Source organism: Rhipicephalus microplus, chromosome 3 (genome assembly GCF_043290135.1).
Source record: "Rhipicephalus microplus isolate Deutch F79 chromosome 3, USDA_Rmic, whole genome shotgun sequence".
NCBI lineage: Eukaryota > Metazoa > Arthropoda > Arachnida > Ixodida > Ixodidae > Rhipicephalus > Rhipicephalus microplus.
The window spans coordinates 10,195,977-10,221,079 of NC_134702.1; the positions used below are offsets into that span (position 1 = coordinate 10,195,977).

Genomic DNA, 25,103 nt, shown 5'->3' on the forward strand with positions numbered 1-25,103 from the left:
GCAGTCGCAGCGCGTGAGCGGCCGACGTGTTACCAGCGAAGAAGTTTTGTGCGGACACTTCACTACGCAAGAGTTTCCTAGAAGAGAAACATCGGGCGCAGCGGGACGCCAACCGGCTCTGGACTTTGAGTGAATGTTTCCTTGAAGAGAGAATTCAACTTTGTTCTAAGAACTTTGGACTGACTACGTTTGACGAACATTTTAGTGTATAAGTGTCTTGGTTAGTTAATGCATGAGATTACATTGTAGCGCGCGTTGTTCTTCGTGCCCGTTGTTTTGAGTACCTTGTGATTGGTGACGTATTGTATTGAATTATTGCCGCGTGTGCATGTTTGTGTGTTATTTGTTCTGCCATATTTGAAAATACATTTTTTTTGTTATCAACTCTCGGCTCCGCTTCGTTCATTGGGCAACAGCCGGCGTTCGATGACGCACGAAAGGGACCAATACTAAATTGTCCGCGCTTTCGTGGTGCGATTCGGGCGGCCGATACGTCAACCCTTGAAATGAGGCTCGACAATCGCCTTCTTAATTAATGGGACCAGTGACGTTATGGCTCGACACTAGGCCACAAATTAATGATATACATTGTAAAAGTATGCTTTTTATGTAGCAGCGTGCATTGTTTTGTGGCTATAGTAGTAATATTATCTGTGGTTTTACGTCCTAAAATCACGACATAATAATGAGGGACGCCGTGGCGGAGGGCTCCGAAAGTTTTGACCATCTGGTGTTGTTTTAATGTGTAGTGCCATCGCACAATATACACGGGCCTCAACCATTTCTCCCCCATCGAAACACGGCTGCCACGGCCGGTATCGAGCCCGCGACCTTTGTTGGGTCAGCAGCCGAGCACCGCAACCGCTGCACCACTGCGACGGCTTTGTTTTATGTATCAGCTTGTGCACGTGTCATACTTCTGCGGCAGCTTGGGTACTGCTTGGGCTGCCGCTGAGTTATGAAAAGTGCCGAGAGTCTCCACCCGGCTGACGTTTTTCGTTAGGGCATGATTCTTTCGGTACCTTGTAGGAGCATCGACTCTTGTTTTGTCAGGGTCGCCGCGGGGTGGACTTGATGTCACGAGGCCGTTTAACGGGCATGCACTCGTGTAGGTTCGTGTAAAAGCAAAAACCACCGATGACATAACCATCATCGGGAAATGAGCTGACGAGACCATTTGCTCCCACCCAAATCTCCAACAGTCAATATATTTACAAACCCCAAAAAAACAAATAGCAGACAAAGAACACAGCATACATAACTACAAAGAGGTTGGCAAGAAGAACAAACGGCTAAAGACGTGAACAGTGCATTACATAAATGTTCAGTTGAAAATAAACTTTGTCACGACATAGCTGGAAGAGGTGCTTGCAGCGAAAGCTGTGCTACCAATCCATGGACGCACTCACGTAAACGACGGCAGCGGGGATGCGGGGCTTGCAACTGATGCGACCGAGTAATGGTGAAGACGCACTTGTGCAGTAGGGAAAGAATGGTGATTAGCTTGAGACGCTCACGTGGTTGACTGGCACGGCAGGAAGCGTCGGGCTGGTCGAAGTCAGTGACCTTTCGGCGTTCGGCAGCCGCAGCTCGCACACGAAGCCGGAGACGTTTCTTGGCCAACGCCAGAAGACCAGGACAAGCCTGGCCCAAGTCAGGTGACGAGAAGAAGCTCAGTGTCCAGGTGGGAGCCCGCTGGGACCTCGATGCAGGAGCTCTGCTGGCCACCACTCCCGCGCCCTGGCCACCTTCTTCACTCTGTCCCGACTCGGCCACGTCTGCCTGGCTTTAGGACTGTGGAACCGTCGGTGACGAGAGAACGCAAGCTGGTGGCGACGCGTGAGGGAACCAGGGTCAACCTGGCCAAGCAGCTGGGCGCACAGCTCGGGCCCGTAGCCCGATGGCTGTTGCTCACCTGTTGGAACCAGAGTCCGCAGGCCCTGGGTAGGAGTGCAGGACCGGATGGTCACGGTCCTCTCGAGCGGGAACACGACGGCAGCCCGGCCGGTTGAAGTCCTGCAGGCTCGGGTCTGACGCCCGACGGCCCATCTTCAGCGCCCGGTCCGGTGACGACCTTCCGCTTGCCCCGTCTTCTTCAAACTCCCCTTGATCTGCTCTGCTCAGGCTTCTGCTGCCGCTCTGGTCCACTTGCCTCGTCCCGATTGGAGATTCTGTACTTTCGTGGTACCCAGCCATTGAGCCTTGAAATCTCCGTGGAAGGACCTCATTGGACCAAAATGTTCACGCCCACACGTGCCGCAACCAAGCGTTATCTTCATCTTCTTCTGGCTGATGGAGTGGCGCACTTTTTAAACGCGCGCAATCGCATCACACTTGAGAAGGAGCCAGAACCTCAGGCCAAATGTAGTCGAAGTAGCCATGCCGTTTCCTTTTTTTGCCATATTTGTGACGAGATAGAACAGACGTAAGATTATCAGTAGTCTTGGGCATTTATCAATGAATACTAATATCTTAATTTAGCAAAACCATGTCAACCCCCCCCCCCCCTTTCCTCTCGGCCATCGCTTGGTTTTCAAGCCACCCATATGTACCGAATAAAAATAATACAATAAGTTCGTTGCCCATTCATACAGTTTCTCTAGTGTTTGACTGCTGACCCGCAGGTTACGACATGAAATCCCGCGGCGCGACGGCCGCTTTTTCGATGGAGACGAAGGTTTTGAGGTCCGTCGGGTACTTAGATTCCGGTATGCGCTTCAGAACCTGCTGGTGATCGAAATTTCAGGAACCCTCCAATACGGTGTCTCATAATCAGATCGTGGTTTTGAGGTTTTGGGCCGGTAAACACCTACATTAATAGTATAGTTTGTGTAGGAGAGATAGTGCTATTGCCAGATACAGAGTATCTGCGGGTCGGCAGGAACATTGTATGTAAAACAGTTTTTCCTTTAACAAGGTTCTTGATTGGGCTGGTTGGTGCTCTATGGTAGACAAAGAAAGTGCTTTACAGCGCAAACGACAGGAGGGGATAGAAGAGACGAGAACAGAGCGCTGATCAGCGCTCTGTTCTCGTCTCTTCTATCCCATCCTGTCGTTTGCGCTGTCAGGCACTTTCTCAGTTTTTCCTTGAAGCTGCAGACCAAATTCGATAAACGAGCTTTGCATAAAGGTCCAACATCAAATAGTGAAATCTGCAGCAGCTTCATTTCATTGTCGTTTTTTGTTTACTCGAGAACATGCACTGCGCATCAGCATAGGTGGCGGGCAGCATGAGAAGTGTGCTAGCCACACGTCAACCGACGTGCACGAAACATGGCCACTTAATAAGCGACGTGTAAGGGTGCCTCAACGCGCGCCAGTTTGCTGGTTTAGGTATAGAGGACGCGCTAGCGCATCGACTACAACGACGGAAAAGCTTACAAAGCATTTCAGGAGCAAAGAATGAAAAACATTATTCCTCATGTGCCACAAATCGGGAGTTCAAAAGTATCCAAAAAGTAGCTATAAAGTTAACCGCAAAATTTTGTCGCAAAACAGGCTCGAAAAATATAGTCAACAGACACAGAGTAGAAACCAACCAAGGATTTTGTCTCTTCAATCATCAAAAATTAGGCCCTTTGACGTAGGTCAGGGGCACAAGAATAGGCTCGCAATATACATATGAGGTGAACTTGGGAAAAATGCAACCTTTTTTTTTTTTCAATGGTATCTTTCAACTGACACTCAATACAATTTTAGGCACGATCAGTTTAGAGTTCCCTTTTGTAGAACATTATACGATATGCTAAACAGCTTTCCTACTTAATCCTATCATTTAGAAATGCACATCCCAGTATAATCAGTATTGCACAAAACTGCATGTCTTTAACTTATCTATTGCACAAACTTTGTGTATGCTTTGTGTTCTATTCCACCGCATGCTGCCGCACTGTTGGAGAAATGTACGGGTGGCAAGGCCTTAGTCAGGCAGACGATGTTCTACCTTTTGCCTTACGATCCAAGACTCACTCTGTGTCTTAAATAAATCACCTAATATTATTAAAAAACAACCAATAAAGCAGCTTTTTTTTAATTAGAAACATTAAATATATACGCAGACAACAAAATGGCGTTGAAGTGAAAATAGCCAAGTGCTTGCTCTAGTTATATATAGGCGAGAGGTAGTCGACACTTGTCCATAGCTCACTGTTGCGTTTTATTTCGCACTTGTAGCGCAGCAGCAGAGTATATGCCGTGCGATTGTTCAGCGAAACGCAGTACTCCTTTTGAATGACCCCCTCCCCCCCCCCCTCTTTTTCTTCCTTGTTTTTTTACATTGACTCGTACGACAGAAACAGAGACTCGGAGGCGAACGCCGAGACAGTATCATCACAATATCACCACTACGATGAATGTTCAGGTGAATAGTTGCTGTAAAGAATTTTATACAGGCGTTGGTGTAGAAAGGATTATAAGTGTTTGGTGTTTCACTCAGATTCTACGTCCCAAAACCGCAGTTTATTTGTCAGGGACGCCACAGTGGAGGGCTCCGAAAGTTTAGACCATGTGGTGCTCTTTTAACGGGCACCTAAATCTAAGCACGCGGGCCTAGATTATCTCGCCTCCATCAAAACACGGTTTCCGCGGCTGGGACTCAATCCCGCGAGCTTTGAGTCCGTAGATTAAAATTAAAAAAAAAGGAGAGGAGAAAATTTCGACGACAGACATAGGCATAGTTAAAACCGAGAGCTATAACGCTGCCTATGATATTTTAGGCTTGACGCATCTCACGGGCTTGCGGGCGTCTCCTGTCGCCGAGGTGTCACGGTCAGTCATAAAAACAGGTACGCGCCACAATCGCTACACACCTCTATACTCGCCAGTGGTTCACTAAATATGAAAAAAAAAAAAGGCAACAGTTAGTCCAACAAATAGCCTCAGTGCATGGAGCAGCATTCCACATGCCAAAGGAAACATTAATCGAGCTTGTAGGGAGGAACAAAATTACGACGCAGTCTTCTGACGATGTGGAAACACTCTTACCTACATGTCCAGTCTCACGCTTTTACATATGCCTCATCAAAGAAATCTCTCAAAACGCTGCATGCTCCGCCCCTCCGAAGGTTCCACGTCAGTGGAGCTGAAACACACTTTCCTACGTGCTCCACCACTGCCCAGTTTTTAGGAGCGAAGCTCCTTAAGGCGTGGGCTGTGCGTCCCCTGTATGTAGCCACCTCTCGTTCAGTTCTAAGTATTACGCTAGCCACCGCCCGATCTAAAGGGTACAGCCATATCCATCCGTCCATCCGTCCATCCGTCCGTCCATCCATCCATCCATCCATCCATCCATCCATCCATCCATCCATCCATCCATCCATCCATCCCTCCGTCCGTCCGTCCGTCCGTCCAAAAGATGCAAGATGTTATAAACTAGACGGCGGTACGTGTAGTTGATTATGAAAGATGCGAGGTGTTATAAAATAGGAATGATGCCACATATGGCGCGTGTCATCGTTCGATATAGTGCGGCGACGTACGCTAGGGGGAGCGTTGCAATAAAATCGAGTGGGCAAAATGTACGGAGGATTCATGGTTTACCAGGTTTACCTCCGGAGCTTCGCCCACTCATCATCATTCACTTCGTGGATATGGCGGCATTTTTAATGTGTTTATGATCCATATTTCCCGTGCTCTGGAAGCAAATCAGTGCGTTTGTTGTCGCGCTAATGACTCTCAGCGTCGAATGGTTTCATTTAATGGCGTTATTCGAGGGCACGTGCGCGAACGCAAGCAACATTAATATATATCACGCCAGCCCCGCCACGGTGGCCTATTGGCTATAAGGTACTCGGCTGCTAACCCGCAGATCACGGGATCGAATCCCAGCTGCGGCGGCTGCATTTCCGATGGAGGCGGAAATGTTGTGGGCCCGTGTGCTCAGATTTGGGTGCACGTTAAAAGAACCCCAGGTGGTCGAACTTTGCGGAGCCCTCCATCTACGGCGTCTCTCATAATCATATGGTGGTTTTGGGCCGTTAAACCCTACATATCAATCAATCAATACATATCACGCCACTCGTTTTGTTTTTTGATTATTTATTTGTTGGCGCGCTTGTATTTGTTGGCAGGTTTGTTTATTTATAGTTGGCGCGCTACGACCTGATTCGCTTGTGCGCCCTGTTTCCCTCGGCGGGGACAAGCTTAGCGGTTCATTTATGCAAACCGGGCAACAGCCTTATTCGCTGCATCGCCTGTTGAAGACGACGTGCATTCTGAGTGCCGACATGCACGCAGACAGGCGTGTTCGCGTACATCTGCGTGTATACTACACGCGTAAAGCGCGCACGACACTAAAGCAATTTCCGGCATCGCTCGGTGGCAGAACAATAAAGGCAGCAGCGATAGGCGTTGCCATCGCAACTGCACGCATCGACTGCGGGGAAATGGAGACGGCAACATTTACTGTTTCTGTCGGGTTATTCTTTGTCTTTTCTTTTTCTGTTTCGTTAATCTTTGCCACGTGCTTTGAATAGCATCGTTATTTACGTTCGTGACAGTTGATGATGATATGTGGGGTGTAACGTCTCAAAACCACTACATGATTATGAGAGACGCCGTAGTGTAGGGCTCCGGAAATTTCGACCACCTGGGGTTCTTGAACGTACGCCCAAATCTGAGCACACGGGCCTACATCACTTTCGCCTCCATCGAAAATGCAGCCGCCGCAGCCTGGATTCGATCCTGTGACCTGCGAGTCAGCAGCGGCAGGGCAAAGTTGATGCTCGCTTCATTGGCCAAGGATATAGCACTGCGGGAATCCTTGGCTAGTTGCTTCTTTGGTTTATACTTAGTTAAAGTGAATGCAGTGTAAATATCTAACTTAGAAGTGTAGCGGTTTGGGCTAGTTATAGAAGGTCATAACGATTGCTATATCCCTCGTCTTTTTGTCCTATTGTCATCGTTCTGAGCTCACGCTATAACAATCGTAAATATGAAGTGACGAGCAGCTATATAAGACAATGGCAGAATGACCAATGCGGGAAGTACGTAGGCTGGTTTGAACTTGAAGGTCGACACTTTTTGACCGGATACGTGAGTCTTCGATCACGGCTGCCAAGTGTCGTTGTTCTGAGGTGCGGCCATTAGGAAAGTAATTTTATTATTGGCTGGCGGCCGTATATATACTGGAATTGTTTGTACCGCATTGTTCGAAGTTGTTAATTCGCTGGTACTGGCTTCCGTCTATTTCTTTTATTAGGGAGACATTCTTGATACGTTCGAATCTCCTACTTCTTATGTTCTTACGGTTACAGCAGGGGTCTCAAAATGCGGCCGCGATCTTCTCTCTTGCGGCCCACGGCCTGCACATGACTGTCTTCACCCACAAACTACTTTATTCTTTTCATAATTAAGCTATGTGCGTGAGCTACACAGGCATGACTGGCCTAAAGCAAGTTCTCGTGAAGCACCACATAAGGTCGCCATGTGTTGAAGGGTAACCAAGGGTATCTCAATATCGGCGTCCATAATTTACTGTAACATTTTGGAGATCGGTATCGACACGTTGCTGGATGTGATCATGGCATGGCCCCAAATCTTCTTCATAAACGACCCGTATTTGAAATATGAAAAATGCTTTCTCTTCAATGGTACGGATAGCTGACAATGTGTGCAAACCCCCTGCCCTCCCCCCTCCCCCTTTCGGATTTTACCTTTTCCCCCGGTCCTTGCAGGGCTAAATTCTGCAACTGCGGCCTCGCCGCCTGACATGTATTCGAAAGCCCTGGGTTGCGGTATAGTTTGAATCCCTCCCTTTCACCTTGAACGTGCACCGTCACAAGAATTTCTGACGTCACGATGTTTTGACGAAGCCACGAAATCAGACGATCCGTGACGTCATAATGACGTGATACGGTGACGTAATGTTGTGATTATTTTATTTGTATCCCTTGTGTTTACGGCATCAATGAAGGGCGCTTGTCGATTTCCGAGTTTGATGAGGCATCTGAGGCCTTCGTCTTAACAGGAAGCATTGTCGCCTACTGACGACTTGGAAGGCTTCGGTCCGTATTTAAAAAAATTACACCATCTCCCGCTAAAGGGAACGATGTATAGATGCAAAGCAGCGGGCGCTAACGTTAATACTAGCGGTGGCGTTGTGCAGCAGAGAAACCTGGGGCGGTGCATTTCACGCAGCGATGGACCGATGTTTCCTACTGGAACATGCCAATCGCTGTAAATGGGTAATGATAGACAGAAGACTCCGATTGGACACAAAAACCCGCAGTTTGGTTTTAAGCTAACGCGCACACCGCTAACTTTTTTTGTTCAACAACGCGCAGGAGAAGTCTCTCACCGGCATTACCTTGGAAGTCAAAATCCTGTGCCCATATATAGGAGGCATTGGCAATGAGCGTGTAAACGCCGCGGAAAGAGAGGGATGTTTAGGAGAGAGAGAGAGGGCAGCGAAAGTCTGCGTCGGTGTTGCGAGGCGAGAAACGGGGTAGCATGGGAGAGGAAAGGGAGAGGGCGCACACGCGCAATGAGGGTGCGAACGCCGCAGGGATATGATAAGTTCGAAAGAGAGGGAGAGCATAAGAGAGGAGAGAGAGGGGACGCGCATGCGCAGTAAGAGTGGCCACGCTGCACACCGGCTTGAGCTCGACCATAAGATACTTCGCATTTAAAATGAGTATCCGAGGCTTGAGTTGTTCGCACGGTGTAGTTCGTGAAAACGAGGGAGTCAAGTCACAAGTTAGGTAGGTCGTTGAGTCACACTGAAGTCGATCACTCATGGTGAATGACACTTGTCCAATCGAAAGGTTTGTCGATTCAGCTTTTAGAGTCATTATATGAGTTCACTACTTAGTGGTGGAAGTCACCAACATTGCGTGCGTGACTAAACGTGGCTCCATCATTTACCGCGTGACTGCGTGCCGAAAACCAACCGAGTTTTATTGTTCAATATTGTCTTTCTTTTTCTGTAATCGTTTTCTCATCCCGAGTTTACCATATTCGACCGGAGATAGCCTCTCGACGACATTCCTCTTTCTCCTTTTTTCTTTTTTATCTGTGTGCAATTGCCTCTCGCGATGTTCCGCGAGACTAACGGTACTTTGGCGCACACTGCAACATACGGCGTGGCGTTTTATGTTGCTTACATTCCCGTAAGTGCACCTGTGACATTCCCATAAGAACGAACACCAAAACTGGCGACGAAATTCTTTCAGCGAAAGGAGACACACCAAGCCAGAGAAAATACAAAAAATAAATTACTAAAAGAGAGACCGCTTCGATGTTTCGTTGCCGGAATGGGTTCTTAAACCGAGGCACGGATACGTAAGAGCTGTATGTAAGCGCCATAGCTTGCTGGTCTTTTTTTTTTTTCTCCTTTGATGTCTTTTCTGTCTTGCTCTGTCTGGATTTGCGCTTTCCTCCAAGTTAGCGTCTTCAGCCACTCCCGCAAAATGGCTCGGTCTGTAGGAAAGCTTGGACGCTTTATGTCGGCAAGCCAGAAGAGCTTTTAAGAGTCGAAGCTTCGAGAGGACCCCTGGCGTAGTGTAGGAGTATACTGCCAAACTGTACGGCGCCATTTCTTTTTTTTTTACCTTTTCGCCAAGAATAGACCAGATAGAAGGGAATTACAGCAACGTGTATGACTGTCTTGCGAGTGGTAAAAGTAGTGCCAAGCATCGCTGGCATTTCTGTTCGCCCTGCCATACGGTTTTTGCTGTACTACTAATACACTGCTTTCAAAAGCAACTCGGTTATTTCTCTTTCAATTTACTGCATTCGTCTGTGCTGCTAAAACGACCAGCTAAAGCGGCGATCTCCGAAGAGGAACGAAAGAACTCGATTTGCTTGTTGTTCGTATGTATGGATTGGTTGGTCTAACTGTCATTGACTTCGCCAGCAATCATTTATGTTGACACTTATATCTCAGCGAAGCGAGGAATACTATAAAGGCCTGTTTTCAACCATTATCACGAATATCGGATTCAGCTTTAATAATAATAATAATAATAATAATAATAATAATAATAATAATAATAATAATAATAATAATAATAATAATTTCTGTGGTATTGCGTTCGAAATCATCGTATAATTATGAGGCACGCAGTAGTGAAAGGCTCCAGGGATTTCGACCACCTGGGGCAGCTACACTGTGTATACGGGCATCTAACACTTCGGCTGAATCGAAACGCGATCTTCATGGCCGGGATTCGAACCCGCGTCTTTCGGGTCAGCGGCCGAGCACCGTCACCGTTGCACCACCGCGGCGACAACCTGAGCACCAACGCCCGACGTCCTGCGGCATGCTTACACATCTCTCCTGTATAGATCTTGCGCTTTGTAAACAAACATTTGTGCGTTCTTTTGTGTCATACGCCGCGCGCATTTGCACCTTCTATGGGTGTGGCCAAAGAAATTTTAAAGCACGCTCGAGTTTCGATCCACTGATGATTCCGCTGAGAAGTGATAATCCACTGAAAATATGATCCAGCGATGATTCTGTTGAAAATTAGATCAATATGGTATCCGCTCGATACTGAATTGTTGTCACACGGGAGCCATCGTTTAGGTTTAATATATGCAGAAGGTAAATTTTGGTGGCGCTTTGAATCCATGGCAGTATTTCCTAAACCCACGTACCATGCATGATAAATGAGGAGCTGAACAAAAATTCTTAGCAAGTTTGCAGCGTATACCACGCTTGTCAGAAGAATGACCAAAAATAGCATAGCGAATACCGGCTTACTACCCAAAAGTTTATTATTAATGCCCTAGCGGGTACCAAACAAGCGTGCTTGCAGTAGTTACCCAATGAGTGTTTCGAAAAGGCTCTGAAAGGCCGCTCTTCTAGCTATCGCTGCACTGTGCTGCGCCTTCCGCGCAGGCCTCGCGTTTATTATTATTATTATTATTATTATTATTATTATTATTATTATTATTATTATTATTATTATTATTATTATTATAGTGTTGGTGGATTACGTTAACGCATCTGCGATTCTTCCACTATTGCACAGAAGTTCACATATCGGAACACCACGAAGCCTGTGCTCGGCAACCGGCTATAGCACAGATATCGCGGATGCTCCGTGAAAGAGCATTGTTGATCTATATAAGGCGAGACACGCTGCCCACTCCTGATATGCACGCCGACTGCTTTCACTTTCTTGCCAACCTTTATGTATATACACTTTTTTTCTACAGCTTTCATCCCACTGTATACCTTGCGATCATTGTTCAGGCGTGAAGCGTACGTCCTTCGCCATCGGTCATCGACACAATCACCCGCACTCACCTGTATACGCAGTCAAGGCACTTGACACGAACGCGTTCCTGCGAGCGTCTGGACCTTTCGTCGGTGAGCCTAGCCGCAGAATGCCGAGAATGCGCAGAGATTGCGCGCTCCTCCTTTTACAGCACGTCTTATCTCCACACCGCGAATCTCGAGATTTGGGCGCCGAAGATGCATGGAGGAAGTCGCGAGCATTTTTCGCGTGGTGCAAGCGGGCAGCCTATATTCTCGTCAAACATCCGGGACAAGCAACCACAGAGGAACCTCGTCCTCTGTGGTTGCTTTTTGGGGGCAAGGGGGCGGCTGCTTATGTTAGTAACTTGAGAGGTGGGTGCAAAATTCTGCGCCATAGCTATGCCTTTACATTGACCTATATTATAATATGGAGGTGGGTGGCGCCCCCTGAAAGGAAAGCCCGCGCTGTTCAACTGGTATCTCTTAAAGGCCTAACTGTATGTACGCGTTACAGCGCGTCGGCGCGATTCAGCGCCGCGTCGCGTTGCATAGTGAAAGGGCACGCCACGCGCTCACGCGCGTATACGCGCGGTTATGGCCTTACGTGCACTGAGATCGCACAGTGCACTGACCTCCAACATTTCGCCTCCATTGAAATGCGACCTCCACTGACTGGAATCGAACTCGCGACTTACGCGACAGCAGCGGCGACGCTGCAACCTTGGCGAAACGTAGATGAAGTGACGTATGCGGCGCATATATCTGTTGGCGACGTCTTAATCTACCATGGCGGGTCGAGAATGGAAAGTTGGTTGACTACAAGATATGTATACATACTGAAGCTAGCGTTTTGTCTGAATGTAGAAAGAGAAATAAATAAAAGGAAGAGACAGAGAGGTTAACCTAGACGAACTGGTTTGCTACCCTGTACGGGGTGGGGAAAAGGGTCGGAAAGAGGATAGAAATAGAGAGATAAAAATAAATTAGAAAAAAAACCACATGCGCACACATTCAGGGAGTTCCGATCACAGTCGTTTGGACAGGCCGGTTGAACGCAAGAAGAGCAGGAGCACCTTCACAGCCTTCTTCTGCGACATAAAGTCCTGTCGGCAGCGCAGGATTCCTTCTTCCGAAAGAGGCTGGTTGTCCAGTTCATCTAGTGCATTGCAGAGTGACTGTCTCTGCGAGCAGTATTGTGGGCATTCACACAGAATGTGCCAAGTTGTTTCATTACTGCCACAATGGTCGCATGCAGCAGCGTCAGCCATTCCTGAATTGTCTGAATGTAAATTGCAGTATAGCCTATGGTCTTATCTTCATAATCGTCCCAAATTCGTTTTCTGAACTATGCGAGCCATCATTCCTGCTTCTTTTTGTCAGCAGACATCGCCTCGCCTGTGTCGGATGATAATTCTCAACTTGGGGCGTCGCCCGGTCGTTCGACGCGGACGCACGAGCGAGCCAGACGTCGTCGTTTACGCGTGTGAATGTGCGCGTGTCAAGCGGGCAGGCAGCGCTGGCGAAAGCTGCCGCCCTAATTACGACGCTCATCAGCGCGGCCGGAGGCGCCAAGTCCGCTCGCAGGGAATGATCGCGCCGTCGGGCTCACGGCCGCCCGTCGTGGAAGCCGCCAGGGGAGTCGGAGCGCGCATATTTCCCAGCGTGCATAGTTCCCCGCAGTTTGCTTGATCTGTAAGCGTTGCGTTAGCGTTATGTCCGGGAATAATTAATTGGTATACCTTGATTTACCTAAACTGCGCTCTACTTGTTTCAAAATGTTTGTCACTTTGCCAACTATAGCAGTTAAAAATGAAATCGAAGACAGTTCCACCCCAAGTGAAAGCTGTACAAACTGAGTAGGATTCATTTACCCGTTTTTTCCTTGTTCGCATCCTGTGTTCGTATGCTCTTTTCATGTTCTTTTCTAGTGTTTATCTGTTGTTTTCTGTTGCTGTGATAAGGTGGTTTTACAAATATTTTGGTGTTCTTTTCTTGTGCTGATCTGATTTTTTTCGCGACTATCTGTTTTCTGATTTAGAATCGACGTTCTACTGTTGTTCTACTGGTCGCTCCTCCAAGTGTGGTGCGCCAAACTCCCGACGGTGGCGTTTCACTTCACTGATTTCGCCAGGCGACGGCGGCGTTTTCGGGCAAGGGTTCGCTGTCGCTCCAAATACGCAGTGTCAAACGTGGGACCTGCATGACGTCAGCGCGAGACGACGACAATGCGGTCCCCTAAAATGCACTCCATTTCATATGCAGACTTCGCTGCGATAATGCACGTGCGCAGTGTTATTGCCCTTTTTAAACTGGTAGAATTGTATAAAATGTGCTAACTGGTGTCACTATGTAACGTCTAAAACGACAAGCCGTAAGTGCGAACGAAGTGAGCTATCATAACTACGTCGGTGGATGCATGAGGAGCCATCAGTGTAGAGACTATACAATAGTAGTTGACAGCCCCGACACCACCAGTGCTCCCTCACTGTGTGCCGACACCAGGGGCTTCGGAACCGGGGGGGGGGGGGGCATGCCTTTACTAGCAGCTGCTGCGACCCCTCCCCCTCCTTTTCTTGCCTTAGCAATAACAGAGATGTCTACTAGCGCCTATATATGTATATATATATATATATATATATATATATATATTGGTCTAACAAGGATAAATATATTTATTTCCCAACAGTTTCGGGAGGGGTCCTCTCTTCATCAGGGGATGAGTTATACTGACATGAATTTCCAAACTTCGTTGCTGCCGCGTCCCTCTCGCCTTGAAAGATGTTTGCGAGAGTGAGAAGGAACTAAAAAAGAAAGAAAAAACAAAAAGGGGGAGAAAAAAGACGTAAAAGAAAAAGAAAGAAAGGAAAAAAAGTAAAAAAGAGGAAGAACCACTGTCAACACTGAGAACGGACAGTTGGTTTCGTTCTCAGTGTTGACAGTGGTTTTTCCTCTTTTTTACTTTCTGTCTTTTTTTTTCGTCTTTTTTCTCCCCCCTTTTTGTTTTTTTTCCTTTTTTTAGTTCCCTCTCACTCTCGCAAACATCTTTCAAGGCGAGAGGGATGCGGCAGCAACGAAGTTAGGAAATTCATGTCAGTATAACTCATCCCCTGATGAAGGGAGGACCCCTCCCGAAACTGTTGGGAAATAAATATATTTATCCTTGTTGACAACGTTCCCGTTGTGCCATATATATATATATATATATATATATATATATATATATATATATATATATATATATATATATATATATATATATATATATATATATATATATATATATAATCAATGGCGCAGATGGCTAGAAAAATTTTGGTAAACGACGCTGGCGTGATTTTTGTGGCACGCTCTCTACCCACACACCTGTTCCAAGAATTTGGCTTGTAATTCGAGCACTTAGTGGCCCTGTATCACAGAGCTTCCCATTTCGTGCTCTTGCTGTAGCCTTGGACAAACCGGAAGCTGTGGTAGCAGATGAATTTTGTCAACTTATCAGTAGGCCCGCCGCATCACAATGTGCCTTATTTGATAATTCTGTCGCGTTAGCCAGCCAGAAAATTAATGCTTTTTGGGCCCGGCATCCTCAACTATAGACCCTGTATTTACGTTAAGGGAGCTGCATTGTGCTATAGCATCATGTCGTCAAAAATCGGCCTCTGGACCGGACGGCATTACGTACAATATGCTAAAGAACCTTGGGCCCACAGGCACAACTATTCTCTTAGATATTTACAACAATCTATGGATGCAAGAAATTGTACCCGAGTCTTGGAAGTCTGCTCGCATCATTCCGATCTTAAAACCGGCTAAGACGCCCTTGAACCCTGAATCCTTCCGTCCAACCAGTCTGACAAGCTGTCTATGTAAGGTAATGGAAAAAATGATTGATGCGCGACTTCAATGGTGGTGCAACAGAACTGGTGTATTCTCCAACTACTTAACAGGTTTTAGGAAACAGAGATGCACAATGGATGCAATACTGGACTTAGTAACGTATGTGGAGCATGAACGCGCCTGTGGTAGTTTGACGGTCGCAGTGTTCTTGGACATCAAAAGGGCATTTGACACTGTCAGTCACACTCATGTACTGCTGAGTATGTTGGAACTCGGACTGTCCGGCAGGTCTTTGCGGTGGGTATCCAAATTTTTATCAGGTCGCAAAATATTCATTCAGACGAGCGAAGGAAAAAGTGCAGAACACGACGTCAGACAGGGAGTGCCACAAGGAAGCGTACTCAGCCCTTTTCCTTTCAACTGTGTTATGGCTGATTTAGCTAAAAGACTGCCTTCCAGGTTGAAATACTCCTTATATGCAGATGATGTGTGCATTTGGGCATCTGGCACGGACATACGGTTAATTCAGATTGCATTGCAAGACGGAATAAATATTATCAACAACTTTTTAAAAGAAAGAGGAATGATTCTATCGCACGCAAAGACAGCTGTATTGCCCTTCACCCGTAAGAAGTTAAAGAACTTCAATCTCAGTTTAAAAGGAGAACCACTAATGATTGTAACACAGCATCAATTTCTCGGAGTAATACTTGATAGGCAGCTACCATGGGCACCCCACATAAAGAAACTCGAAAACGAGGTGAATACGCTAGTGAATATACTCCGCAGAATTGCTGGGAGATCATGGGGCGGATCTGTATCATCCATGCTCGCTGTTCACAATGCTTTAATACGACAAAAAGTTGCATATTCTGCAGCAGTCTTACACGACCTTTCCCGCACTTCAGAGGAGCGACTTCAAAGACTATTAGCTAGGGGACTGCGCGTCTGCATAGGTGTTCCACGAGCGACTTCCAGCAGCCTTGTCATAGCAGAGACTCGACAACCACCCTTTCCAGTCATGAGAACAATTGAAACATGCCGCCATTTTTTTCGCTTACAGACGCAACACAAGGACCACCCATTGGCACTGGAGATTTTACTAAGAGATAAAAGCAATGCTCATAACGATGTACAGAGTAATGTACATATATTACCCAGAAATGAATTTTGGAGCTCCGAAATGGACTATCCTCCATGGCTGCTTGCAATACTAAGCATTGAATTCTTCTCAGTGGATGGCATTATCAGAAAGAGAGACATGTTCATCCAAGCTGCTCAGCAACAACTAGCGCTTTATCAGATACACATGTGGTATCCAGGGTACATACACATTTACACAGATGGCTCAAGTACTACAACGTCTTCAACATCGGCATTTATCATACCACAGCTCAATATTCAGGAATCGTTTAAATTATGTCGCATGACGTCATCTACTACATCTGAGCTCTTCGCTATTCTGTATGCTCTAAAGTTTATAAACTCGGTAGCAGACGCTAGAAAATGGGTACTTTTCAGTGACTCACAGGCCGCATTAAGATCACTCCCCAGTACAAACAGGACAGTAATAAGTGATAGTATGACATACGAAACGCTGAAAGAGCTCATCAAAGCAAAGAAGGCGCAACATGAGATCAAATTCCAATGGATACCTGGCCATTGCAACATTCCTGGAAACACAGCTGCCGATGAAGCAGCACGACAAGCACATCGTAAAGACGTTACTGTTTCTTTACCAATTTCGAAAAATGAATTGCGCAGATTGTAAAGAATACAACTTTCAGAATGAGCAAAACTGCTTGGTTTGACCAAAGTACAAAGAGCTGCGATTTATATCACATCGATCCATTTATTGAATTCAAAATTACGCTGGCTTTAGATAGAAGTATGGAAACTCTAATTCACCGATCGAGGCTAGGCACCGCATACACAAAACATTTTTTGCACAGAATCGGCAGAGCTGAAACTCCCGATTGCGAATGTGGATTTATAGATGAAGACGTATGTCACCTTCTCATAGACTGTCCACATCATGACACGCCGAGACGCCGTCTTAAGTACGAACTGTTCGCATTGGACCGCAGACCATTTAGCATGAAAAAACTTCTGGGCCCGTGGCCAACTGGAGTTTTACAGTCACGCGCTTTAAAAGCATTAACACGCTTTTTACAAGACAGCGGGATTGCTGACAAGTATTAAGAAAGAACAAACTTTCATTTGTAACACATGCACTTATTATGTACAGTATCATGTGACACCCATCACGTGTGTGTTGTGAAATGAATGACGGGTTGACTATTATGTACATACGAGCGAATGCATCTTTATAAGGACCAGACGTGTGCTCTGCTGTTTTGTGCTGGTGGACCGAATATTAACGAGGGATATTTCCAGAGACTTCTTTCATTGACTTTCGAACATTTACTTACCATTATGTTGTGATATGTGCGTATAAGTGTGTCTTTGCATATCTGTGCCCGAGTTTTCTATTTTCCATGCACTGCTTTGTATGTTTTGCTTCAAGATACGTGTTCAAGTTTCAATCAACGGCTAAGGAGTAGCCGGCGCCATAATGGTGCGCCAACATCTCCTTATATATCATATCAATAAAAAAAAATGGCCCAGACTTCCCATATGCTTCCGGAGCCCCTGGCCGACGCCCTTGCAAAACGAACCCCATGCAATCCTCTTAATCACGCAGAAGATGATTCGGTGCTGATCGAAAGCAGAAGTGCTGATGATGACGGTCTCCATACTGGCAAACTTAGTGCCATTTTGAGCAAGTGCATTTACGCCTTCATAACGTCACTTTGACGGCCCGCTGCTACTCGAGAAAATGAAGTGTGAATGATGGTAGTGGCAGTGGTTACTTAGCAGCAGAGCAGTTACTTGTTATTTCAGGCAATCTCTCCGAACTAATGATGTGTTACAGCCGTAAGCAGCCGTTAAAGTAGTCTTTCCGCACAAAGTTGGTATAGTCTTTCCGTACAAAGTCGGCGGCTGCGGGCATTGCACTGCGAGTGCTGGACATGCACCCGGACTTCGTGGCAACAATAAACTGCCTGAAAGCGAGAACAGCAGAGTAGTCCTTTGTGCGCATAGTATGTCTTAATGCATAAGAATATTCCTAAAAACAAACAAAAACGAGAGCTCAGAACATACCAAGTATTCGACTTCAGATAATATTTATTTAGTATTTTCATTCAACGTAATATTATTGAGCCACTGCTATCAAGGCACTCCGTCGCAGCGAAGTGATTTCGGCGAACGTATACTCGCCGGCAAGTGCGCTTCCCATGCGACAGCGCGCGAGCGATACTCACGGCGAAGTGCTCTCGCTCGAAGTGCACTTGAGTTGCCCCCGTGTGACAGTTTTATAAGACTGCGCCACAGCCGGCGATGAGGGAAAGGGGGGGGGGAGAAATCACCACTATGCCGCGAGGGAACGCTTGTCAAGAGAGAAAACGCGCAAAAAGAAAATGCGGATGGTGGCTTGTTTGCAGATGGCGTATGCGCCTTCATGTCTGTATATATATGACACGTTGTTTTGTTTTTTTTTCATTAAGCTTTCAGTTGTTAGACAGCGCTTGTGTCGTGCACTTTCTAGTGTTTTTGTCCTTTTTCTGCGCTGATCGAGAAGGGCAGAGGGTGACGCCACACTGAACTTCCAGCACAAATTATCGTGACGTCATAAATTTTGACGGCGTTTATACTATCGGGCATACGCTGTTCCTAATGTAAAAATGAGGTACTTTGTCCTTTAGTTATGATGATATGTCGGGTTTAACGACCCAAAACCACAATTTTATTATGAGAGATGCCGCAGTGGAGGGCTGCGGAAATTTCGACCACCTGGGGTTCTTTAACGTGCACCCGAATCTGAGCACATTGGCCCACAGCATTTTCGCCTCCATCGAAAATGCAGCCGCCGCAGCCGGGATTAGATCCCGCGGATGTTATTCGGCAATGACTTTCTGCCATAAAATCAGCATCCGACTCTTAGTCGCGCTAGGCTGATTAAGGGCAGAGCAGCTGGCAACGTATAGCTGCTTCTTACTCCATGGTACCCTATAAGTATTGAACTTTTTGCGTGTAGTGGCCTATTGAAAAGGCTATAGCACATCCGCTCTTCTTTTTTTCTCTTTTTTCGCAAGTCTACTTATCTTGTCGCTTTCCTTCTCTTCCCCCCCCCCCCCCTAGTGCCGGGTAGCTAACCAGATGCTACATTTTCTGGTTGACCTCGCTGCTTTTCTCGAAATTTATTATATATACATATCTCTCTCTTACTTTATAGGCTGTATACCTTCTCACCTATCTCTTTCCCACACCTCAATGTGTACTTTATACGATACGACGTATGGCTGCGCTTTCTTTCTCAATGTGCCTTAGAAATGGGGCAGATTCTAGTGTACCCACCACGCTGGCGCAGTGAAAATTAAGGGAACACGCGAGCTGTAAACACCGATTAGGGTCTCTCACGACGCACTGGCTAACCATACACGTGGCCCCGCCGCGGTGGTCTAGTGGCTAAGGTACTCGGCTGCTGACCCGCAGGTCGCGGGTTCGATTCCCAGCTGCGGCGGCTGCATTTCCGATGGAGGCGGAAGTGTTGTAGGCCCGTGTACTCAGATTTGGATGCACGTTAAAGAACCCCAGGTGGTCAAAATTTCCGGAGCCCTCCACTACGGCGTCTCTCATAATCAAATGGTGGTTTTGGGACGTTAAACCCCACAAATCAATCAATCATTAACCATACACGTGTACCGAGTGCTTGCACGGTGGTTGAACGCGTGTCGGTGCTCAACGGTGACAATATTCATTGCATACGAGGACACGGTATACATTCAACACCCACATGAACAAAGCTGGGGCGTTCACGCTGCACGCATATGTGGGATGCGACTTACAAGCTAAGCATATATAACAAGCACGAACCGTCTCGTCAGTAAATCATTTGGTGCGTCTTCATGCGGGCCGAGCTGTCGTGTCACTATGTGTCCGGCTATTCGGACTAGAGCTTCTGGTAGGCTGCAGTGAATCGCGTTGAATGCGCCTTGAGTGAACACCAGTAAACTCAAGAGTCGCACGTGCACCACCTTCCCTTCCCTCACTCTTTCGCCCTTGCATTTTCAGAGCTGAAAAGAAGTTACTGAACGAGGTAAAAGAGGAGCGGATGGAGCTGCAGAGCCTTCCGGGAATCGCTCCATACGCATGGAGGCGTGCTGAAGTCAGTCTCGTAAAGAAAGCCCGCAAACCGAGGCGAATAAGCGAGCGTATACAGGCGGCCGTGAGCCGCGCGGTATACCTCACAAGCAGCAGCAGCTCCCTTTTGGCGGAGCAAATCGAACACGTATCGAGACGAAGACCGCAGCTGGGCCAGCGTCACGCACGGCCACCGCTGTATACCTGTTCACTGCACGAGCCCGCAGGTAAATAAAAACGACCGTTTGCGTTAAAAAAAAAAAGGGGGGGGGGGGGGGGAGTTTGGCCACACCTGCAACGTGAGCCCGGCCGGGATGCGTTCAGCCTTTATTGCGGCGTACCCGGACAAGTATATAGAAGCCTTCGTTTTATGCTTCGTTCCGATTTCTGTATATGCGCCCGCAGTTCGGAACACATGTGGCCCTAAGCGCGCGTCCTGAGAATAAACAATGGAGCCGCGTTATGGAAAGCCACTGCCGTTCGAATCTGCGTATGTCCACAAAAACAAGTAGCTGTGCGCGACCAGATGGAATGCCTCGCTCAGAGACGTATACGGTCGAACAGTTGTCTTCTATTCGAAAAGCCTCGAGCTAAGTTGATCGCAGAAGAAGAACATAGCCTTACTTTAAAAAGCCCGGCGAGTAATTCAAAGAAAAAAAAAACGCCGTTACATAATTATACGTCTAGACGAAACTAACCTTGTGCGTCTTCTAGAGTGAATGACAAGTGTCTCCGCGTTATGATACTGATTTTATGATAGCGTTACCGGCGTTTGAATAAATCAGCCAGTCCATCGCTTCATTCCAAGCTTCACGAAAATCTGTCGATGATAGATAGTTTGCTCGTAATTTCCGTCTGCCTTAACAACGCCCGAAGTGACATAGCAGCACCTGCAGCACTGCTAAATTTCAGTACCCTTTATCGACGCACGCAATGCCCATGCGCAAACGTATTACCATAGCAAATGCTTGTGAAGCTTAAAAAAATGACCAGTAAAGGCATATATATTTGTTCATGAAGGTTTTATGTACTGCCTATTTATTACATAATTCAAACAAAGCGATTACCATGTTAAACTGCGTATATATATATATATATATATATATATATATATATATATATATATATATATATATATATATATATATATATATATATATATATATATATATATATATATATATATATATATATATATATCATTCGTTTTAGACCCACCATCGCATCTGATAGCCTGCATTGATCCCTGCTCAGATATACTCCTTTTTCGATTTTTGGCTTTTCTTTCTATATCATTTTTTTTTCAGTCCAAAGTTACTTTGTGTCAGAAAAACCATAAGCCTTTTACTTAACATCCTGCCGCCCAGTTCTTGGCCGATCCCCCTTTGTGGGTGTGCGCCAGGGGTAACAAAGATCATCATCATCATCATAATCATCATCATCATCATCATCATGTTATTGTGTGCAAATACAGTAACGAAGCCTTGTTTCCTGTTCTTTCCACTTTGCAACAACATCCGTTCAGAATAAGACATGCAAGGGGAATAAGCGCGTGTTCGTTTCGTTGATACGCGTCCTTTGCGACAATAATACGCCCAGTATAGGGTGGACAACGCGGCGAGCTGATACGACCGCATATAAAAATAGCGGAAAGCACGAAAGGAAACCGAGACAGCGGAGACCAGCGATGGCTGCCAGCTGAAACATCCATAGCGCTGAGCCACGCTTATGCATGCTATAAGCGACATCTGCCACACACCGCGTGCCGGTGAGAAAAGCTTCAAACGAACAAAGCCTGACGCTGTTTGTCAAGCGATCCGATTGAAGGTTGCGCGACGAAGGCCTCGGACAAACAGGACTGGAGTGAGCACTAATGAAAAAAAGAAAAGCTAGGCTAGCACTAAGCTGTGCGAGCTTTCAAACAGCGAAACTATAGACAATTCTAAAGACTGTACCATGGTTAGTCCTTTATAGCTAGGTGACGCAGTTTGTTCTGAGTTGCTTCCGTGTCGTAGCTATAGGCTTTAAGTAGGTGATGCTCCAGCGCTGATTCTCAGCGTTGAGTGGTTCAAGTTAAAGCAAAGGCACTCGGATAGATACGACAAGGGCACGTTTTCGCTGGCGTATATATAGGCCTCTCGTAGTCGACTTCGTCCTTCCCGGTATTCTCTCGTCGTACGTATACGCTCGGATCGCTGCCGTCGCTTCCCAGCCATTTGTAGATCTTAATTTTTTTTTGGCTCACACCCACCTTGGTCATTCGGGCCGACTGTTGCTTTCTTCATACGAGTGGTGAATGGTGTGTTTAATCCGATTTATGTGGCACACTCCCGTTTATGATGACGATAGTTCTTATGGTATACAGGGTGAACAAGAGACGATTTGCTGGACGGCTTCGCTTTTTATATAACGCGCCTTTATTTGTCTGTTCATTACGGAAAATCTCGCTCGCTGTGCATACGGTTATTTTACCGTCCCATTTTGTCGTCGGTACCATAGAGTTTCCCACAATACTTACTATAGAGGGAACTCTGGCGCTAGTGTCTATGGGAGTTGCAACACACGACGCTTCAGCGAGCATGGGAATGATGGGTAGCACACACAATTGTCGAATTTTCGCACTTCTGGCCTGCTTCTGGCTCGGTGTGTGTTCAAGTGGCTTGGAGCTGTTTTTTCACGAAAACATAAATTAGCGAATGTTCACCGTTCACGCTTCACAACCTTTTAAGTTTACTATTTCGAATCAAGTCCCTAAGTTCAAAAGGGTTCGTTCCCTCTTTCAAAACAAAACCGAAACACAGCAGTAAACGAAGCCGCAAGTACGACTCGCCGCCCGCAAGTACGAAGACTATAGGCAAGTGTGTGTACTACCCATAATTCCCATGGTCGCTGAACGATCGCAGCGCCAGAGTGACCTCTAGTTAATTTTGAGAAACTCCATGGTCAGTAGAGAAGACAGTGAAGTCACCGACGTGCTTCTCGAGAACGACCGGCTTGCGCGAACGCGCGGTTGGTGCGTGCGTCCCAAGGCTGTTCGAGATAAAGCGGGTGGCCACAAAAAACGACCATCATCACGAACGGATATATGTGCCACGAAAATCGGGTAAGTCTCGCCGCTCACCGCTAGACCAATGAAAATTAAAAGACAGGCGGCAAACACCAATGGGGATTTCATGGATAAGGACTGACTTTCAGAAAAAAAAAGAAGATTTCTAGGCAGACGGAGTGAGCAATTCCGAAAAATTTTGAAAATAAACTGCTGGTATATCGCCGTAACCACTCCGCTATCCAGCCACGCTCGCAGAGCATAATAGACTTGTATAGCACAGTACAGTAAGTGACGGGAAATTGAAGTCAGGTATAGGAGGAGGGCAAGAGTAAATAAACATATAAGATGAAATATTGACAGAGAGAGGAAAGAACACACACAGAGAGAGAAAGTAACTGTAATTAGCCAAAAGACTTGATGACCTGTGCGATGATTTACTGCAAGCTTTCCGCATTTTTTTTTCGCTCCCAACATCCCCCATCTCTTTATATATCTCATCTATACTGACCTTCCTCAATCTCCATGTAGGGTAGCCGACCGGACGTTTCTCTGGCTAACTTTTCTCCATCTTGTTTCTTTTCTCCTGCCCGTTTTTTCGGCGGGGAAACATAAAAGTGCTTACTTAGGCATTTCAAAAAATTCGCTGATATTAAACGATAGCCGTTTAATACAAACGGAGAAGGCGTGATATTCGAACGCATCGTTTTCTCTACGCCGACCGAGCGACCGTTAAAGGTTTTCTTGTACGAGGCCTTGGAGCCGAAGCTTCCTTCGGTGACCTCGAAGCTGAGGCTCGTTCACCTCCTCGACTGTGATCGCAAAACAAAGCCACGTAGCTCGACGTGGATTCCCATTTCGGCTTTTCCTTTCCAGTATAGCGGCGCGTTCAGTGCGCCTATCTAGCATTCGCTGCACGCATCGAAAAGGGCGCCAGCTGCGCGCAGCTCGAGCCTGCGCGCGACTCGTGTTCCGCAGTTCAGTCCGCGGGGCCGGCGATCTTGCGTGCTCTATCGGCTTTGCCGCCTGACACATCTCCCCGCCAACTTCCTCCTCTTGCGCTGTCGAGTGACTTAACGATGGGATACCCTGATGGCTGCGGGACGCGCTGCAAAGCTTTGTAGGGGTCGCAGCCGTTGCTGTAACAGATATCGTCACTCGGTGGGCCGGATCGAACTGCACCGGATTCGTCCATGCCCGGTGTGACTGGCAGAGCGTGCCAGCTGTCTCCGATAGCTCCGTGAGAAGCGCTCCTCTCCCGTCGTCATCTTCGACCGTTACGGTGAACTCCGACCGCCGAGACCCGAAGGCCGAGCAAGTATATCTTCGCTATGATGTTTCCGTTCATTTATCTGTTTAGTGTACAAAACTAAAAAAAAAAACGTGGGCAGAGCGCTTGCTTCCAATACTCCAGCATATACGTGTGAGGTGTGTACGAGTTTGTCATGCTATCTATGTTTGTTTGTGTGCGCTATGAAGGAACAACGACGTATGGAAGAAACCTACTCTTCTACTTTTGATTTATCGCGGTCGCAAGCTCTCTGAGAACGTTTCCTTATTGTTCAAAAATTTTATTTTTCACTTATCGCTTAGGTCGTACACGCACTCATCTTCACGTTTGATTGATATGTGGGGTTTAACGTCCCAAAACCACCATATGATTATGAGAGGCACACTCATCTTTACGTTACCCCCTACAGCTCTGTCCTATAGATTCACTTCAGTAGATATAAACACATGACTGTGGCGCTGTTGGCCCCTCTGCCTCATAGAAATGGGAATAGGAAGCTCCGTGAGCCGAAGTATGATTTTAAA

The 25,103-nt window shown here is 46.7% G+C and overlaps 1 protein-coding gene across 5 annotated transcripts in view; it reads left to right on the forward strand.

Moving 5' to 3' along the window:
• LOC119182738 (solute carrier family 35 member G1) overlaps positions 1 to 25,103 on the forward strand; it is an 82,153-nt gene that overhangs the window by 13,098 nt on the left and 43,952 nt on the right. For 2 of the 5 annotated variants that reach the window (XM_075888858.1, XM_075888859.1), the window contains exon 2: positions 20,174 to 20,469. The exons of 2 other annotated variants lie outside the window; for them this stretch is intronic. The gene's annotated coding sequence lies outside the window, so the exon portion shown is untranslated. Of the gene's footprint in view, positions 1 to 20,173; positions 20,470 to 24,168; positions 24,607 to 25,103 lie in introns of those variants that run through there. One more of the 5 variants, XM_075888862.1, reaches the window with a different exon arrangement.